Source organism: Alligator mississippiensis, chromosome 3, assembly GCF_030867095.1.
Source record: "Alligator mississippiensis isolate rAllMis1 chromosome 3, rAllMis1, whole genome shotgun sequence".
Classification (NCBI taxonomy): Eukaryota; Metazoa; Chordata; order Crocodylia; family Alligatoridae; genus Alligator; species Alligator mississippiensis.
This window is the reverse complement of record NC_081826.1, coordinates 82,329,415-82,342,511: the sequence shown is the minus strand read 5'-3', so window position 1 is coordinate 82,342,511 and position 13,097 is coordinate 82,329,415. Positions and strand designations below refer to the sequence as shown.

General features: G+C 43.5%; 1 long non-coding RNA gene across 1 annotated transcript in view; it reads left to right on the top strand.

Annotated features, from left to right (window-relative positions):
• LOC132249086 (uncharacterized) overlaps window positions 1–12,788 on the top strand; it is a 127,648-nt gene extending 114,860 nt beyond the window's left edge. Inside the window, exon 3 of the long non-coding RNA XR_009460481.1 lies at window positions 12,562–12,788. This is a non-coding gene — a long non-coding RNA (uncharacterized LOC132249086). The remainder of the gene's footprint in view (window positions 1–12,561) is intronic.
• The last annotated feature ends 309 nt before the right edge of the window (window positions 12,789–13,097 follow it).

Here is a 13,097-nt window from a genome sequence, read left to right as displayed (position 1 = left end):
AATTCACAAATATAACTAATGCACATATGCCTACAAAAAAGACCACGTTCCTCTACTGACGAGCTTTGCTATGGTGCTGAGATGGCTTTGTGGCCATTGGTGATATTAAATAGTCTAAAGGGAAACCCCCCTAAAGAGAGCATAATGGAAGATTGACTTTATCTAGATAATTTCCCTGTATGTTACAAAGCTCCTGCAGCGTTCCTATGAAAATCCTTTCCTTTGAAGTTTAGCAGGTCTTAAGGAACTTAGTTTCATCTCAGCAATGCTACAAATGGAGCCATAGTTTCTCATCAGCTCCATGTATAGGGATAGATATAACAAATGGTTTCATAAGCTAAACACAATAGGTATTTGCTATAGGGTTTCTGAGCTGACTAAAGAAGGCTTTGCTGCTACTTAGAACTGTTCTGGGCTCTCCTTTCCATCTACTCTGTGTTTTGGAGTTTGTAGACCTTTGTAGAGTTCTTAAATTTGTCACAGAGAGAACTTCAGAGTAGCTCCACAGAGAGCTAGCTTTATCTGTATGGAACTTAAGTTCTGCAGGTTTGGAATACACCATTTTCCAAACTCCTTGTTGCTCTTCCTGTCTTTTGCCTGTCCCAGTTATGTAGATTGAACTTCATTATTGAACAATTGGCTTATAATATACAATGTCAAGTAGCTTTCAGAAAATGGAGGTCCAAATGAGCCCTTAAGGATGTTTTTTATGGCACCTAACAGATGGTAGGATCCCTTTCATAACTTTAAAGTTCATGAACTAACATATCAAGGGACATGAGGTAGACATAATTTACCCAGACTTTGACTCCAATTGACAGAATTTCATGGAAGACAAACTGGAGGGTACTGGCCAGGAGCAGCCTACGGTGAAGGCTGGTCCCAGAAAGTTGTAATCAATGGGATGGCCTTATCCTGGAGATCTATCTCCAGTTATGTCCCACAAGGATCAGTGCTTGGACCCATGCTTTTTAACATATTTATTAATGACTTGGATGAAGGGATGGAATGCTCTATGATTAATTTTGCTGTTGATACCAAGCTGTGGGGAAATGCGGGCACACCAGAGGATAGGGTAAGGCTCCAGGATGACCTAAACAGACTGGTTCCATGGACTGATCAGAATCAAATGCATTTCAACAGGGAAAAGTGTCAGATCCTTTATCTGGGTAGGAAAAATCCTCATCATAACTATAGGATACGCGGTAGCCCACTGACTGGCACAGCATCTGAATGGGACCTGGGGGTGGTCACAATTGACTAGAAGATGAATATGAGCCAACCAGGTAATGAAGTCACCATCAAGGCGAATAGAGCTTTGGTATGTGTTAGACCATGACTCCATGCAGCACCCAATGACTAGGGAGACGACAGTCCAATTGCTCATGAATCCTGATACTCATTAACCGGAGCAAGCAGGGAGCAAACACCAGCATACTTTGCTCACAACAGCTATATTCAGAATGGAGACAGCTTCAGGTGAGCTCCCTCACAGACACCCAGTCTATAAACATGGGGAGCAGCCTCAAACAATAGTTTTTTCCTGCATTTATACATTTTGATTTATACTCATTAACATTCACTCCACCCTCACTCCTCCTTTTGTTCCACCCATATCTCCTCCTATCTCAAGCTCCATTTCTGTTTACTGTTTGCTTCATTAGCATGGAATTGCCTATGCATTTTACTCGTTTACGTGTCTTTTTGCTACAAGTGCATGTCTAAGACCCTGACTTCTCTTCTTCGGTCAATGGGCAGATTTTGACCAAAACCTGGAAGCTTCTGGAGGCTTCTTCACCAGTCACCATTCACCTTTTTGCATATGTTCATCTCAGATTCTGTTACCAATTACGTGTTGTTTTTCACATTCCAGTTTGTTTTTTAGGTTGTACCAGCTTTGACATTCCTAAAACTTCACCTCAATTACAGCACACAGGCTTGCACGGATTCACTTGCTGCTTTTTCCTCAGAAAATGGTTGTCACATTTGCTTATGCTAAGTAACTATCTTAAGTGGCTGGCTTAGATATCATTTTGCCTTGTGGTCAGCAGCTCTTCTAGGCCACAGGTCATGCCTTTAATCAGCTGCAGATTCAGTGCTCCCCAAAAATCCACATAGTGTTACGCTAACAGTATGCATCAGCCGATGTGTTTCCAACAGATCCAGAGAGCTGTTTCTCCCTCTCTACTCAGTGTTGGTAAGGCCGCAGCTGGAGTACTGTGCCCAGTATTAGGCATCGCACTTCAAGAAGGATGAAGACAAGCTCAAGAGGGTGCAGAGAAGGGCCACACACATGATCAGGAGCCTGGAAGATAGGCCTTATGAGGAGAGACTCCAGGAACTAGGCTTGTTCAGTCCGAGTAAGAGGAGGCTGCAAGGTGACTTGAGAGCTACCTACAAGTATGTCAGGGGGGAGCACCAAGATTTGGGGAAGCACCAAGATTTGGGGAAGCAACTGCTCAGGAAAGCATCCCTTGGAAGGATGAGGGCCAATGGTCACAAACTAACAGAGAGAAGATTTAGACTGGACATAAGGAAGCACTTCTCTTTCAGGGTTCCTCCTGGAACTTACTCCTGGCAAAGGTGGTGAGTTCACCATCCTTGGAGGTGTTCAAAAGGAGGCTGGATAAGCACCTTATTTAGCTAATTTGAACTCATTAACCTCCTGCCTATGGCAGAGAACCAGACTTGATGATCCTCCAGGTCCCTTCCAGTCCATTGAATCTATTATTCTATGATATATTATTAAAGATGAAGAAATTTTTCACTTTTAAGCTTTGCCTGCATGTATTTTAAGTCTGCATTTAAGTCTGGGTGGAGTTAAGTAGCTTGTGTTTTTAAGAGAGTTTTTTGGGGATTCAAGAAGGAATATGAATAGCTAGGTAGCATCTAATAATTATTCTAACCTCAAGTAGAGAGGCAGGTCCTCAAGGAATCAATTTTTTGGCACTTGGAGGAAAAGAAGATGATTAGGAACAGTCAATATGGATTCACCAAGGGCAAGTCATGCCTGACCAGCCCTATTGCCTTCTATAATGAGATAACTGGCTCTGTAGATGCAGGGAAAGCAGTGGACATACTACACCTGCACTTTAGTAAGACTTTTAATACTATCTTCCACAGCATTCTAGCAAGCAAGCTGAGGGTTGGATGAATGGACTGTAAGATGGATAGAAAGCTGGTTGGATTGTTGGGCTCAACAGGTAGTAAACAATGGCTCAGTGTCTAGTTGGCAGCCAGTATCAAGTGGAGTGCCCCAGGGGTCAGTCCTGGGGTCGGTTATATTCAATATCTTCATTAACAATCTAAGATGGAAGAACCCCATGCACCGCTACAGCCTGGAGACTGACTGGGGGCAGCAGCTCTGCAGTAAAGGACCTGTGGGCTACACTGGACAATAAGATGAATATGAGTCAGCTGTGTGCCCTTGTTGCTAAGAAGGCTAACAGCATATACGGCTGCATTAGTAGAAGCATTGCCAGCAGATTGAGGGAAGTAATTATTCAACTCTATTCTGTACTGTTGAGGCCACATCTGGATTACTGTGTGCAATTTTGGGCCCCCCACCATAGAAAGTATGTGGATACATTTAAGAGAATCCAGCAGAGAGCAACAAAAATGGTTTGGGGGTTGGGGCATGTGACTTACGAGGAGAGGCTGAGGGAACTGCGTTTATTTAGTTAGGAGAAGAGAAGACTGATAGGGGATTTGATAGCGGGCTTTAACTAGCTAAAGAGTGGTTCTAAAGAGGATGGAGCTAGACTGTTCTCAGTGGTGACAGATGACAGAACAAGGTGAAATGGTCTCAAGTTACAGCAAGGGAAGTTTAGGTTGGATATTAGGAAAAACTTTCTCACTCAGGGGGTGGTAAAGCACTGGAACAAGTTACTTAGAGAGGTAATAGAATCTCCATCTTTGGAGGCTTTTAAGGCCCAATTTGACAGAGCCCACCATGTTGAATAGCTACATAGCTAGCATTCTTATTTTGGAAGTAACTCATCTTCTGCGTATGGAAGAGAAGGGAAAAATTCCAGTATCTTGGCCAGCTACTGGAGAAGGACCTGGTCAGCCAGCATTCCCCCTGAACCTTGCAGCCATTAAGCCTGTGCAAAGCAGATAATAGGCCTGTGTGAAGTGGCTAGTATTTTCTTCAGATTTGGATTCAGATTCAGCCAATTTGGGGCAGTGATTTGATTCGGTGATTAAAATCAAACAGGCCCCATCCCCCACCCACTCTCCAAGTCCTGTCAATGGCTTCCCCGCCCAGACCCAGATCCCAGCTCTTAAAAAAAAAAAAGAAGAGCTCAGCACTTACCAGCTGTTAAAAAAAAAAAAAACTAACTAAAAGCCCCATTCACTGGCTGCTGCCAGGTGCGGGGTGATTCCTGCTGCCTTCCACTGCTCCACGCTGCATGAGGGGGCTCTACCGTGAACCCCCAGAAGCCCCAACAGCTGCTGCAGCATCTGGTAAGTGCAGGGCTTTTTTTTTTCTTTTGTAAAGAACCAGGAGCTGGGGCCGGGTGGGGCAGCCATGGGGGAGGATGGGAGAGCAGGCAGGAGTCAGGTGTGCTCAGGGGGCCTGGGGGATCAAGCAGAGGATGGGGCCTGGTGGGGGTCCCCCATGGTCCCTTCCTCCAGCTCCCCCCCCATCCCCTACTTACCAGCATGGAGTCTGGGTCCAGCTCCCTTCGGCGGTGGTGGGGACTGCTTGAATCTCCGAAGCTCTCTGAATCTTTTCTGAATCAATTCGGAGAGCTTTGAATCGATTCAGACTTTTTTATTGGTCTCCTGATTCAATTTAGATTCAGAGATTTGGCCACTGAATTTAGCCAAATCTCCTCCAAATCGAATCAGCACCTAAAGCTTTGCACAACCCTAGCAGGTGCATCCCTGTGGTGAAGAACTGTGACCAGTCTTCTCTTCCTCCCAACCTCTTCCTCTCTGAGGGGAGAACTGAGACCCAGTCCAGGCACCATCTTAGCCACCTGAAGGAGGGAGAAGGAGCTGGCCAGCCTGCAGGCCTACAAAGCTGGCAGGCCTCCCTTGTTTGGCACCATCAAAAGGCAACATTTAATGGCCCCCTTTTGCTTTGCCCTTCATCCAGTGACTGAGGCTGTTGTTTAATTTAGTGTTGTGTTTATTGTGTGGAGACTTGAGTATGTCTTTTGGGGACAGACTGACAGCCACAGCCCTTTGAGAGGGGACATGGCCTTGGTGGGGATGTTGGGGAAGAGTGGGAGGGCTCTCCCTTGGGAGGAGAGTGGTGGGAATGGGTGTGTGGAGAGTGAGGTGATGGTGGAAAAAGGTTTCTTGTAACAGGTTGTGTGTGGTGGTTAGGAGGTGCAGTTGAGATTGGTGAGAGGGTTTAATTGTGTTGGGTCTGGGGAGTTGAAGTTCTTAGTGTTGTTTTTTAGAATTCTTCCCATGAGTGGTTTGTTTACTGTAAGCCTCTCTGAGCCTCTTGGAAAGTCTATAAATAAGTCAAATGAATGGAGAAATAAATAAAAACTTGTCTTAGAGACAGGTGACACCAAAGAGAGCAAGGCATAAGTACACTCCTACAGGTTTCCAGCCAAGCTGAACTCAAACCCTGAATCTATTTATTTGGCGAGTGACAAGAGTTCTTAACTTACGTTCTGGGCATGGTCTGATGAAGTCAAAGATGTCTAGTGATTACCCTGCTCGCCAAGCCCACATGCGCCATCAGAATTTTAGAAGCAGAAGTTAAATAAATTTTACCGTTCTTTTTTTTCTTTCATATCCCTTCTTATATGTTTCCATTTTTGTATTTTATCCTGAAAAACAAGCAATTATCATATGGTACCATAAAATATACAGTGGGCACCATAATATTCCTTGCAATGCTGTTAATGCTATTTACAGCATTCCCTTTATTTAGCAAAAAGAATGTCCTGCTAAATGCTAATTACTACAAAGGCATTTATAAGGATTTTAATGGTGACCTTGTGATGGAACAAAATTAAAAACGACAGTAAATTGAAAGGGTCACCTTAGCTGAAGTGTTAGTAAACAAAGCAGTGGTCCTATCTGCTATAAATTCATTGTCTGAGCTGTAGTCACTTATGAGGTTGAAAATGTCTGGTAGGTTAGGTTTCTAGAAGTTGCATCATAGCAATTAGAGGATTATAAAGGGTTTTAGCACTTTAGCTCTCTGACAAATGGTCTTATAACAACAATTGGTCAATTTATCTCCTTTTCTGTCAAGCATTCACCTTCAGTGGAAGCTTTGCATGCATTTTAATTTATCTTAAATTTATGCATAACTAGATTAGCAGTTCCTGGCAATCATTTGTTTTGCTTTTCTGCTTTCAGCCATCTCCTCTTTTTTACCACCTGCTGTATTTGCCTTCTGCTCAAAGTATGCTGTTGACAGTTACTAATAATGCAGATTAAATTTACTTACTATGACAGGCAAAACACTAAGTAAAAACAAAACAATAGAATCCAGTCATTCTTTTTCTCTGTTTAAGTAATGGCTTAAAAGCACAAGCCAGATTTGTAAGAGCATTAATTCATTAACAATGCAGGAGTTTTATTGGACTTAAATATAGACAGCATGCAAACCTGATTATAATTGCACAATTTCTTGAGCAGAACTCTGCTTTTTAACACATATATAAGTACTTGTAATGTGAAAAATATCTACAGGTCAATTTTGATTCTCGGAGTTCGTTAGCATTTGCCACTTATCAAATATAAATGTTATTAACAGATAAAAATGTGCATACTTGAAATGCCTCATTTAGGTAAGTTCAAATTCTTAATATAAATTTCCCATTTCCTACCTGCTTGTAGCTTCTTGCTAATGATTTAGAACAAACTAAAAATAAGTACTTATAGCCTTTAAAATATAGTGATTAAGTACAAACTGTAGCTGTATTTATTATACACTTGAAACGTGATTAGCTAGTGGCAGGATTGATGGATATAGTTAATGACTGCCCCCTGAACCAATGTACTACTGACCTGCAGTTTCCTTCATAAAACAATCTGGCAAACCTCCTGTTTGAAATGTTGCATTCCAGGGCTTTTCCAGTTGTTTGACTTGAAAAGGACATGAATCACAGTGATCATGTGGCATAACCTGTTATGTTACATGCTGCATCATAAGAGGATAGTTTCACAGTTGACGCTAACGGGAAAAGTTTTTGCCTAAATACAAGCCAAGATAATATAAGCCAATTAGACATGATTTGGCCCCATATATCAGTATGGGGACAATATCACTTGGGAATCAGAATCCTTTAGTGCTGAACTCCCACATGATAGAGATGATTTTAGAAATATGAATTTCATATGAAAATAAAGGGTTATTTTATAGAATAATCATGAACTAGTTTTTGGAGATACTCAGTTAACCAGTATTTCAAATTAATTAGCATGCTGTATTTTTAACTCACAACTCCTTACTGAATTTCTTGGTATTTTTGTTTAAAGATGTTGGTTTAAAATCCATTAGGGCTGATTTCAATAAATTTGGGGTCTTTGGTAAAAATTCAGTTGGATCCACAGACTTCAAGGCACAATATTACATTTACAAGCTCCTCAAGTTGTGTGCCCTATATGCATGATGTCAGTTCTGCTTGCAAGAAGAGGTTCAATCCCATATAGAGGTGGTTAGGCTGGAGAATTTTCCCAAAAATGAGGGTGTCCTTGAATAAAGAGTTAGAGGGGAAAATTGGTGGAATTTTCTAGGATAAGTACAAGGAAACCAGCTAAGTGTCCCAGCAAAGCCAAAAATAAAGCAGGGAATGTCCATATTCCTTAAGCTATGATAGACATGAAGCTGAGTTGGGGCAAATAAGCTCATTCTCCTGGTAAAGCATCATTGAAGCATGAACAGGAAACACCACATCCTTTCATGGTATGAGGAATGTTCTGATTCTCCCCCTGTTATCAATTTGGTACAAAATTACTTTTGGTAACACCAAATTTGGACATAGATACCTTTATGGAAGGTAACTGCACAACTGTGGCAGCAAGGTTGCCAGACTGAGGTTCGGCAAGGCTGTGGTACTGCAAAGAAAGGACCTGGGGATTGCAGCAAAGCATAAGTTGAATATGAGCCAACAGTGTATTCTGGTTGCAAAAGAAGCCAACAGTATCCTGTGTTGTGTTAAGAGGAGTGCTTCTTGCAAATCAAAGGAAGTGATTCTGTCACTGTCTTCCTCACTGGTGAAGCCTCACCTAGAGTACTGTGTCCAGTTTTGGGCCCCACACTTTAAGATAGTTGTGGATAAATTGGAAAGAGTCCAGCAGAGAGTGACAAAAATGATTAGAGTTTTTGGAAGCAAAACTTATGAGGAAAGACTGAAAGAACTAGAGATATTTAGCCTGGAGAAGAGAAGATTGAAAGGGGTTTTGATACCAAGGCTTAAATACCTGAATGGTGATTATAGAGGGGATGGAGATGAGCTTTTCTCTGTGGCCATAGGAGATAAGAGTAGGAGCACGTCCACAAGCAGTCCATATCTAAGCACTTGGAAGAGGAGAAAGTGATTAAGATCAATTACCATGGATTCAGCAAAGACAAGTCATGCCTGACAAATCTGATTGCCTTTTATAATGTGATGACTGGATCCTTAGATGCGGTGAGACCAGTGGACATGATATACCTTGATTTTAGCAAGGTTTCTTAAACCTTCTCCCTCATACTTCCTCAGCTTGCTTGCAAGAATTATGGGTTGGATGGATGGTTAGTAAGATGGATAGAAATCTGGCTGGATTGTTGGGCTCAACAGGTAGTGATCAATGGCTTAATGTCTAGCTGGCAGCTGGTTTCAAGTGGAGTGACCCAGGGGTTGGTCCTGGGGCTGGTAATATTTAATATCTTCATTAACAATCTGGAAGTGGATTGCACCCTCTGCAAGTTCACAGATGGCACCAAACTGGGAGGAGTAGTGGATATGCTGGAGGGTAGGGGTAGGATTCAGAAAGACCTTGACAAATTGGAGGATTGGGCCAAAAGAAATTTCATGAGGTTCAATAAAGAGAAATACAAAGTCCTGCACTTAGGACAGAACATTCCAATGCTCTGACACATGATGGGAATGTATTGACTTAGCAGCAGCTTGCAGAAAAGGACCTAGGGGTTACAGTGAAAAATAAAATTAATATGAGCCAACAATATGCCCTTGTTGCAAAGAAGGCTAACAGCATACCGGACTGCATTAGTAGGAGCATTGCCAGCAGATCAGGGAAAGTGATTCTTCCCTTCTATTCATTACTGGTTAGATCACATCTGGAGTACTGTGTCCAGTTTGGGCCCTTTGCTGCATAAACAATGTAGACAAATTGGAGAAAGTCCAGTAGAAGGAAATGAAAATGGTTTGGAGTCTGGGGCACATAATTTGTGAGGAGAGGCTAAGGGAACTGGGCTTATTTAGACTGAAGAAGAGAAGACTGAGAAGGGGAATTAATAGTAGCCTTCACCTACCGGAAGAGTGGTTCCAAAGAGGATGGAGCTAGACTGTCCTCAATGTTGGTATATAACAGAACAAGGAATAATGGCCTCCAGTTGCAGCAAGAGAAGTTTATCTTAGATATTAGGAAGAAACTCTCTCATAAGGAGCGTAGTAAAGCACTGCAACAGATTACCCAGAGAGGTGGTAGAATCTCCATTCTTGGAGGTTTTTAAGACCAAGCTAGACAGTGCCTTGGCTGGGATGATCTAGTTGGGGGTGGTCCTGCTTTGAGCAGGGAGTTGGATTAGATGACTTCCTGAGGTCCCTGCCAACCTTAACTTTCTATGATTCTGTGATTATGAGGGCTTCCCAGAGAAACTGTGGAATCTCCATCCTTACAGATTTTCAAAATTAGGTTGAACAGACACTTGGCTTGGATGGTAGAGTCAGGGATGATCCTGTCTTGTGCATGGGGCTGGACTATATACCCTTGTGACCCTTTCAACCTTTCTTTCCTATGATCCTATGATGTTGGTGGTATCATAGGTACTCATTCAGGTGGGTGGAAGCAACTACAATAAAATGATCTAACACGGAGACTTAGACCAGTGTTAAAGACTTGAAGGAAACAAAGCAATAGAAATGAGATTGGATATTGGGTAGAAAATGGATGAACACTATTGGACCTCAGGTAGGATATTATGGAAAGTGATGTGCTGGGATGATAGGATGCACCACGGTAGGATACACCAGAAAGAGCATGAGGTATAGCAGGTTGGGAATCCATGTCAAATACAAGAAGAAGCCAAGCACTAGAAATGATGGGATGGGGCATTCCATGCTAGGTTGGCTTGGCATACATAAAATAATCCATATTGTAGTGATGGCTACTGGAAGCATCCAAAACTTGTTAGGAATATGATTCCAAATTTCTGTTTAAAAAAGTTTGGTAAAATAGCTACAACAAGATTACATTCATACTTGACAAAGAGTAATATAGCATGGCAGTATTCAAAAGAACTGAGATCTGCAATAATGTTTGTAATAGATTCTCTGACACTTACCTGTTCCACCTGCAGGGATTTCACCCATGTGGATTAATTCTTGGGCTGGAACCTGGGAGTTAGCAGGTGGGGGTTGGAGGAAGGAGGCTGAGCTGGCATCATTAAGGAGAAAGACGTGGCGGAGAACCATGACACAGGGTCCCCAGAGTCATGTGTTCCCATGATGGGACTTTATTGGGTGAGAAAGCTTCTGTGAAAAAGAAGATATGGGGCTGGGCTCTTGGGTTCCCCAGCAAGCGGAACCAGCAGCTCCAAGTAGGAGAGGGCTGTAAAAATCCACGTAGAGACATAGGGAAGAGCCTCAGGGAAGCATGAAGCTGAGGTGTGCTGCAAAAGGTGCAGACGGAGACAAACTTGGAGCAGCTGGGCAGCCCTAAGAGGACTGGAGATAACTACATTCTAGATGATCCCTATTGTTTAGTGCAGGCTTGTCCAAGATGCGGCCCGTGGGCTGCTATGTGGCCTGCCAAGCCATTTTCTGAGGCCCAAAGTGCTGCAATGGGAAATGAAAGTTAACACTGTTTACTTTCGTTCCCACCCCTTGTCCCTCCCCCAGACCCTCAGCAGATTCCTAATGGCTGCTGAAGGGCTGGGGAAGGGACAAGGTTCCCATGCACACCGCCTCAGCTTGACGTTGCTGATGTGGTGCGTGTGGGAAGAGGAGTAGCCATGTGCTGCTCGGTATGGGATGAGCCCAGCTGGAGCAGCAGGGGCTCAGCTGCACTTTCCCCCTACCTGCGCTGGTCAGTCCCGAGTGGCACATGGCTTTGCTGCCGCTTCTGCTGGCTGGTGCCGACCTGGGCGGGTCTGTCCCATCTGGAGCAGCATGCAGCTGAAGCCAGATTCCCACGTGCTGCTGGGGACGGGAGGAGCTCAACCGGGTCAGTACTGGCCAGAAGAAGTGGTGGTGGAGTCATGTGCCACTCAGGACAGACTGGCATAGGAAGGAGGAAAATGCAGCTCAGCCCCTGCCTCTCCAGCTGGGCTTGTCCCATCCCAAGTGGCACACGGCTCCTCCGCCACTTCTGCTGGCTGGTGCAGACCCAGTCGGGCTCCTCTCGTCCCCAGCAGCTCATGGGAAGCCAGCTTCAGCTGCATGCTGCTCTGGATGGGACAGACCAAGCCGGGTCAGCACTGGCCAGGAAAAGTGGCATGCAGCTGAAGCTGGCTTCCCACACGCTGCTGGGGATGAGAGCAGCCTGGCCGGGTCTGCACCGGCCAGCAGATTGGTATAAAGTGACAAGCCTGTGGCTAGGGAGGGGTCAGGCTCCCTAGATCTGAGACCTGATGTAGGCTATGGCACAGAGACTCACTGTGGAACAACATGCTAATAAACTTGTGTCTGTAGCTGCCAGGAACCCAAGTAGCAGGTAGTTGATACCTGGTAAGCTCATGTAAGTAAAGACTGCTTATTGCTTTCTGTGTGGCCTTCAAAATGTTTTTATCCTACTAAAATATGCCATACTTTGTGAGAGTCATTGCCTCTGTATGAGAAAGCAGAATCATAGCCACTGAACTAAATTCATTTTGACTTATTTCGTTGGCACCTTGGGCTGAGATTTTCAAAGCTGAGTCAAAAGGCCAACTTCCATTAAAATGATTCTGATTTAGAGGGCTCCAAATCTTTTCTGACAACTTTGTAACATGCCTATCTACCCCTTTTTGCCAATCTCAGCCATATTTTGGAAGCTCAGCCAAAGAACATAAGAGCATAAAAAGTACCATGCTTGGTCAGCCCAATGGTCCATCTAGCTCAGTATCCTGTCCCGAACAGTGGCAGAGGTGGATGCTGTAGAGGGAAAGTTTTGAACTGGTTAGACCCATTTCATTGTCACTTCCTGCAACTTCATTGGTGTCAAAGGTCACGTGACATCACTTCCTGATGTGATACCACTTCCTGTGAGGTCTTTGAATATGACTCGCCGGCCCAGTGGGTGATAAAAAGTTCATGATCTGGCCCCACATTCAAAAAGGTTGGACACCCCTGGTTTAGTGGTTCATGATCCCTATTGTTGTCACAGTTTGTCAGATAGGTCGGATTCACAGAGTAAATATATGTCTTTCATTTTTAGATGGGAACTGGCCTTGATGGCTATGAAATCAAAGCTGTCTATGGAACATCTGCATCATCTGTCTGTTGAGGAAGCTGTAATGACCAGGACTAAATCCCTGAAGAACTGATTTATCTTTAATTTTCAGCAAGGTTCCGAGCAAAGAGAATGCTGACAAAACTATTGCAGTGAAAAATGCACAATATTACAAAAATAAAATTAGGTTTCTATTTTGTGTTTGGTTCTAATTTGCAGCCTGTTTTTCTGATGGCAGTTTTTACTGTCTTCTAAGGTCTCCTAAGCATGAGATGAATTGTAAAAGTTCCTAAGGGAGCATATTACTAAAGTCACTGCACCATGTTTCACCACTGGCCCATCTGATCTTGACACTACAGGAAACAGGAATCATGCCTGCTGCTTTAAAGGAAAGAGAAGTATAATGAATGACACCTAATGGTGCATAGCTATGCATTAGTTTTCTGGGTTTAGATATAAACACGTGTCAGTATACATGGTGAGCCAGGAGCTCACAGTATTTTCTTCTTTCTTTGCTTATT